Below are 6,000 nucleotides of genomic sequence, written 5' to 3'. Positions count from 1 at the left end.
CATGTAAACAAAATTTTGAAAGATTAGGTTCAGGTGAACTGTAATGTATAGGCAACACTGTAATTGTGAAATGAAAAGAAGATACCTTCATCTATTACGAAATGACATAATTTCAAAAGTGATGTCATCATGCCCCAAGGTTGACAGATAGTTTTACTCATGTCAGTGAGATAATCGGTTTTCTCTTTTGCCCATTTAGTATAAAGTAATCGCCATGCCACCTAGCGTTTATTAACATTCATTGACAAATGATATACAACACCATCAAGGGAAATATGTCACAGTTACAGTGTGATTTATCCCCCCAATGTGGGGTTCATTTTCAAATAGCTTGGTGACCCAGACCATTAATCTAACATGCTCATTATAGGTGGACCGGCAGAGGCAAACCATGAATAATCAAGTGGGGACATGAATGTGTGGGCTTAAAACGTTGTACTTAGTTTGCTTTCTGTTGCTGTGATAAACCACTCTGGCCCAGAGCAACTTGGGGAGAAAATGGTTTTTTTGGTTTATACATCCCAATCACAGTCCCTCATGGAGGCAAACCCAAGTAGGAAGGTAAGGCAGGAAACTGGAGGTAGGAACTGAAGCAGTGACAGAGATAGAACACTGCGTCCTGGCTTGCTTCCAGGCTCAGGTTCAGCTATTTATCTTATGCAGACTATGATCACCTTCCTAGGGGTGATGCCGCCCACAGTGGGCCAGGCTATTCCATCGATCATTAATCAAGACAACACCCCACTGATATACCCATAGGCCAAACTGATAGAGTCAGTTCTTCAGGTGAAGTTCTCTTTCCCAGGTGTCTCTAGTTGGTGTCAAATTGACAAAAAACAAAACAAAACAAAACAAACAAAACAAAAAACAATACAAAACCACAACTAACCAGCACAGGCCTCCTGATGTAAAATTTTAAGCAACATTTTGATCATAGAGGATAGTATAACAAACCCCACATTTCATCGCTTGTTATTAACCATTGCAAACTCAAGAGCAATTTTGGCTCATTGCTGGCCTTTGTTTTGGGGGTCGGGCAAACTTTGCAATAACTCAAATCTTTCATTTATGTTTTGGTCCAAAGTGTATTAGTATGCATACTTAAAGCATAAGAAATATAACTGAAAAGTCATTACTAAACCTAAACACACTAAAAATAATTTAATTTTTGTGCATGGTGTGTGTGTGTGTGTGTGTGTGTGTGTGTGTGTGTGTGTGTAGTTGCATGTGCAAGCCAGAAGTCAACCTCAGTTGTCATTTTCAAGTTTCACCCACATTGTCTTTTGAGATGTTTCTCACTGGGTTTTGGGGTTCCCCAATTAGAGTAGGCAGGCTGGCTGGTGAGCCCCAAGGATCATTCTGTATTTGCCTCCCTAGTGGTTGCATTACAAGCACATGCATCATGCTCAGATGTTTACATGGATGCTGGGGATCAAATCATGACAAGCGCTTTACAAACTAAGCTATCTCCCCAGACTCAATTTCTTAATTTTAGATGCTCTTTACATAGTGTTCAAATTTGTCTGGCTCTGTTTCAATTTTAAAAAATTGGCTTGTTTGAATTGAGATCCAAATAAGGTCTGTGGAATTTATTGACATATCTCATATTCTTTTTTTTTTTTTTTTCGGAGCTGGGGACCGAACCCAGGGCTTTGTGCTTCCTAGGTAAGCGCTCTACCACTGAGCTAAATCCCCAGCCCATCTCATATTCTTTTAATCTATTGATATTTAGTTTACTCGTGACTAGCCTTAAATTGCATCTCTCCTGCCTCTATCTTGTGAAAGCTGTGATTTTAAGTATGTCTCAACATTCCCACCTCTAAGTTACTCATTAAGGGAACCAGATTTCTTGTTCATATAGCGTTAATATCTATAATTTTCTGATTGCATCACCATAGTGTCTGCTGTAAAATGCTTCTCTCCTTTGCCTTTCTCATGAGCTGGCCAGGAAGGAGTAGAACGTTAATGCTGACTCAAAGTTTTGCTGGCAATACTTTCCAAATGTCTTTGAATCTTGCCACCAGGAGGCGCTCTGTGATATCCAGCAGCCATTAACGGTGACTGCCTGGATCCAGATTTATTTGTTATTGATTTATAAATGGTTACTTAACTAATACCTGCTAATAAAACCCTTTTGTTTACAAGGGGGGATAGTGTTTGCCATGTCCTGTACTGAGAACCGAGGTTTTGGTGAAAAGAGGACTCAAGTAGATCCTTTACCCAGGGATTACTTCCTGTCATGGATGGTGGTTTTGAAGAATACACCACTTGTCTGAGGCCAAATGTCATTCTGTGGCCTGTTTCCTACAAACTGTCCAGCTGGAAGTCTCATGATGTTATGCTTTCTTAGTGTCTTGTTTTATTTATCCAAAGTATGAGAAAAAACATAAAAGAAATACATATCCTCAATTAAAAACCAAGACTTGTCACTTTCACAATATTCTGATTCTACAATTTTTCCCTCATATATTAGCCATATAACACTCCAAAACTTTATGGGCTACAATCAAGACATGTAAGCCAAGATAAAGATAACACTTTGATTTTATAGCGCCTTCATGACTTTTTCAAAATAACAAGTTGGTGCCCAGCATCTTCTACATCAAGCCAATGACTTTCTTTTTAGAAACAACTTTGATTAATGGACTAACATGAGTTTGATGTGTTTCAAATAATTATAGCTGTAGTTTCTTTGATGTTTAAATTGTCCATTCTTGGCCAATTTGAGATTCTTCAACTTGGCTCTTGAAGTCCTTTTGGCATGGTCTCTTAGGTTTATTCTACACATCACAATATTTTCGGCTTACCTTGTACATTTCTTATTCTAGACCCCAGGGCAGTCACTTATATGAGCAGCTGTTTCTTTCTTTCTTTTTGTTGACACTCTTATACAGGTTTTATCTATAGCCTTCATTTTTTGTAGACTACCATATGACTGTAATAAAGAACTACATAATCTTTCAGTGTTACAGTCTTTCTTTACCAAATAAAATGTAATGAGATAAAACAAAAGCCATCGCATTAAAGTTGGATACGCCAAGCAAGCACAGTAGTAAAGAAGCCCCAAGAGAAGGCACAAGAATCAAAGGCCCACTTATTCACACATTTAGAAGTCCCATAAAAGTATTAAACTTACAACTGTAGTATATATATACATACATATATATATATATATATATATATATATATATTTGGATACTTGGTGCAGACCCCTATGTAAGCCTGTGTTTGCTGCTGTAGTCTCTGTGAGCTCTTAGGAACTTTGCCCCGTCGTTTTAAGAGGGCCTTCTTCTCCTGGTGTCCTCTATCTCTTTGGTCTCCCCCAGTCTTTCTGCCTTCTTTTTAGAGGGGTTCCCTGAGCTCTGAGGAAAGGGATTTGATGGTGATAACTCATTTAGAGCTCCAAAGTGTCTCTCTGTAATGTCTGGCTGCGACTCTCCATGTCTATTCTCATACGCTGCAGGAGGAAGCTCCTTTGGTGATGGCTGAAGAAGGCACTGATCTGTGGGTATAGCAAAATAAGATTAGGAGTCTTGTTATTGTTCCTTTGGGGGTCGTTTTTGCTTTTGTTTTGTTTTCAGGCCAGTAGTATTTGGTTTCACCCTAGGTTTCTGGGCTATTTACTTTCTGGTTCTTAGTCACCTAAGCAGTGCCAGGTTTGGGCTCCGTGGAGCGGACCTTAAGGCAAGCTAGATATTAGCTAGTTGCTTGCCTAAGGTTTGTGCCACCATTACCCTAACGTATTTTGAAGGCAGAACAGATTGCCTATCAAAGTTTTGTGGTTGAGCTGGTGTTTATACAGCTCTTTTGGCAGCTGGCAGAGTACTTTTCTGTGTCACAGTCACTAGAAAACGGGGATGAAGGTTCTGTGTAGGTACCAGCTCAACCTGTCCATGATCATTGAGTTGTGTGGATGTTGTCTTAATGGACAGCCATTTGTGGAGAGCAACCTACTATCTTGGCAACAGCCTGGGGTTTTGTTTTGTTTTGTTTTTTGAGATTTCCATGGAAACCCTTTGGCTAACAACTTAGTTGGATGAAACCTAGCCCCAGGACTGGAAGCTCGGTTTGGTGACAAGAGATGACCAGTGGAGATTTAATCTCTCTCAGTATTTGGAAATATTATAGGAACTTTCTACTTTATGAGGTTTCCATGCCATCCCTCAAATGCATTCAATTACAGGTGTTTCCCCCTCCTTCTCTCCCTTAATTCCACCCCCTCCCACGTCCCACCTCATTCTCCCAATTTCTTCTCTTTTCCCAGCTTCAGTCCGCCTATAAAATGTATTTGATTTCTGTCACCTAGGGAGATACATGTATCCCCCACCCAGCGTCTTTCTTTTTGCTTAACTTCTCTGGGCCTATGCATTGTAGCTTGGTCGTCATTTATTTAATGACTAATATCCAGTTATAAGTGAATACGTACTCTATTTTTCTTTCTGGGTCTGGGTCACCTCACTCAGGATGATTTTTTTTTCTAGTTCCACCCATGTGATTGCAAATTTCGTGATGCCATTTTTTTAAAAATAGTTCTTCATTGTGTAAATGTACCACATAGTCTTTATCCATTCTTCTGTGTCGTCTCTAATTTCAGCCTATTGTGAAAAGAGCAGCAATGGACATAGCTGAGAAAGTGTCCTTGCAGTAGGATGAAGCTTCCTCTGGGTCTATGCACAAGAGTAGTATAAGTGGATCTTGAAGTTGATGGAATCTCGTCTTTCTGAGGAGCTTTTATGATTTACAGCGTAGCCGCACAAGTTTGCACTCCCACCAGCAATGGAGGTGTGTTTCCCTTGCTTCACGTCCTCACCACATGAGCTGTCACTTGTGTTATTGATCTCACAGATTCTGTCAGGAGCCAAGTGGAATCTCAAAGAAATTTCGATTTCTATTTCCCTGATGGCTAAACATGTTGAAATTTCTTCAAGTGTTTCTCATCCTTAGAGTTTCTTCTACTGAGAATTTTCTGTTTAGACCTGTACCTCCTTTGAAAATTGGGTTATTTGGTTTTCAAAAATCAAGTTTCTTGAGTTCTTTCTATCTTTTGGATATTAGCCCTCTATTGGATGTGGAATAAATATTTTATCTTCCCATTCTGTAGGCTGATACTTGTCTGATCGAAGGTGTTCTTTGCCATGCAAGAGCTTCTTATTTTTCATGAGATCCCATAAATTAATGGTTGATCTTACTGTCCATGCCATCTGTACTCTGTTCTGGAAGTCCTCTCCTGTGCTAATGAGTACAAAGCTATGCCCTAAGTTCTCTTTCATCAGGTTCAATGTACCTAGTTTTATGTTGAGGTCTTTGATTCATTTGGTGTTGAGTTTTGTACACAGTAACAGGTATGGGTTTGTTTTCATTCTTCTTCATGAAGTCATTCAGTTTGACCAGCACCATTCATTAAAGATATCTCTCATTTTTTTAAAATTTATGGCTTCTTCATTAAAAATGAGGTGCCCATAGGTGTGTGATTTATGTCTGGGTCTTCAATTCCATTTAATCAATCAATGTCTATTCTTATGCCTATACCAGGATGTTTTTATTACTATAGCTTTGTAATACCTCTTGAGATCAGGAATAGTGAGATATCTCATAATTCTTTTACTGTTCAGGGTTGTTTGAGAAATTCTGGGTTCCTTCTCCTTCTCCTTCTCCTTCTCCTTCTCCTTCTCCTTCTCCTTCTCCTTCTCCTTCTCCTTCTCCTTCTCCTTCTCCTTCTCCTTCTCCTTCTCCTTCTCCTTCTCCTTCTCCTTCTCCTCCTTCTCCTTCTGACCTTTTGAGTCTCCACTGAGAAATCAGGTGTAATTTAATAGGTCGGCCTTTATATATTACTTAGTCATTTTCCCTTGCAGCTTTTAATATTCTTTCTTTGTTCTGTACATTTAGTGTTTTGATTGTTATGTGATGAGGGGAGTTTTTTTTTTCTGGTCAAATTGTTTTGGTGTTCTCTATGCTTCTTTAAAAGCCTCTCATTCTTTAGGTTAGGAAAATTTTCTTTGA

The sequence above is a fragment of the Rattus norvegicus genome, chromosome 17 (assembly GCF_021556685.1).
Source record: "Rattus norvegicus strain SHRSP/BbbUtx chromosome 17, alternate assembly SHRSP_T2T, whole genome shotgun sequence".
NCBI classification, from domain to species: Eukaryota; Metazoa; Chordata; class Mammalia; order Rodentia; family Muridae; genus Rattus; species Rattus norvegicus.
Note: the sequence above shows the minus strand (reverse complement) of the source record.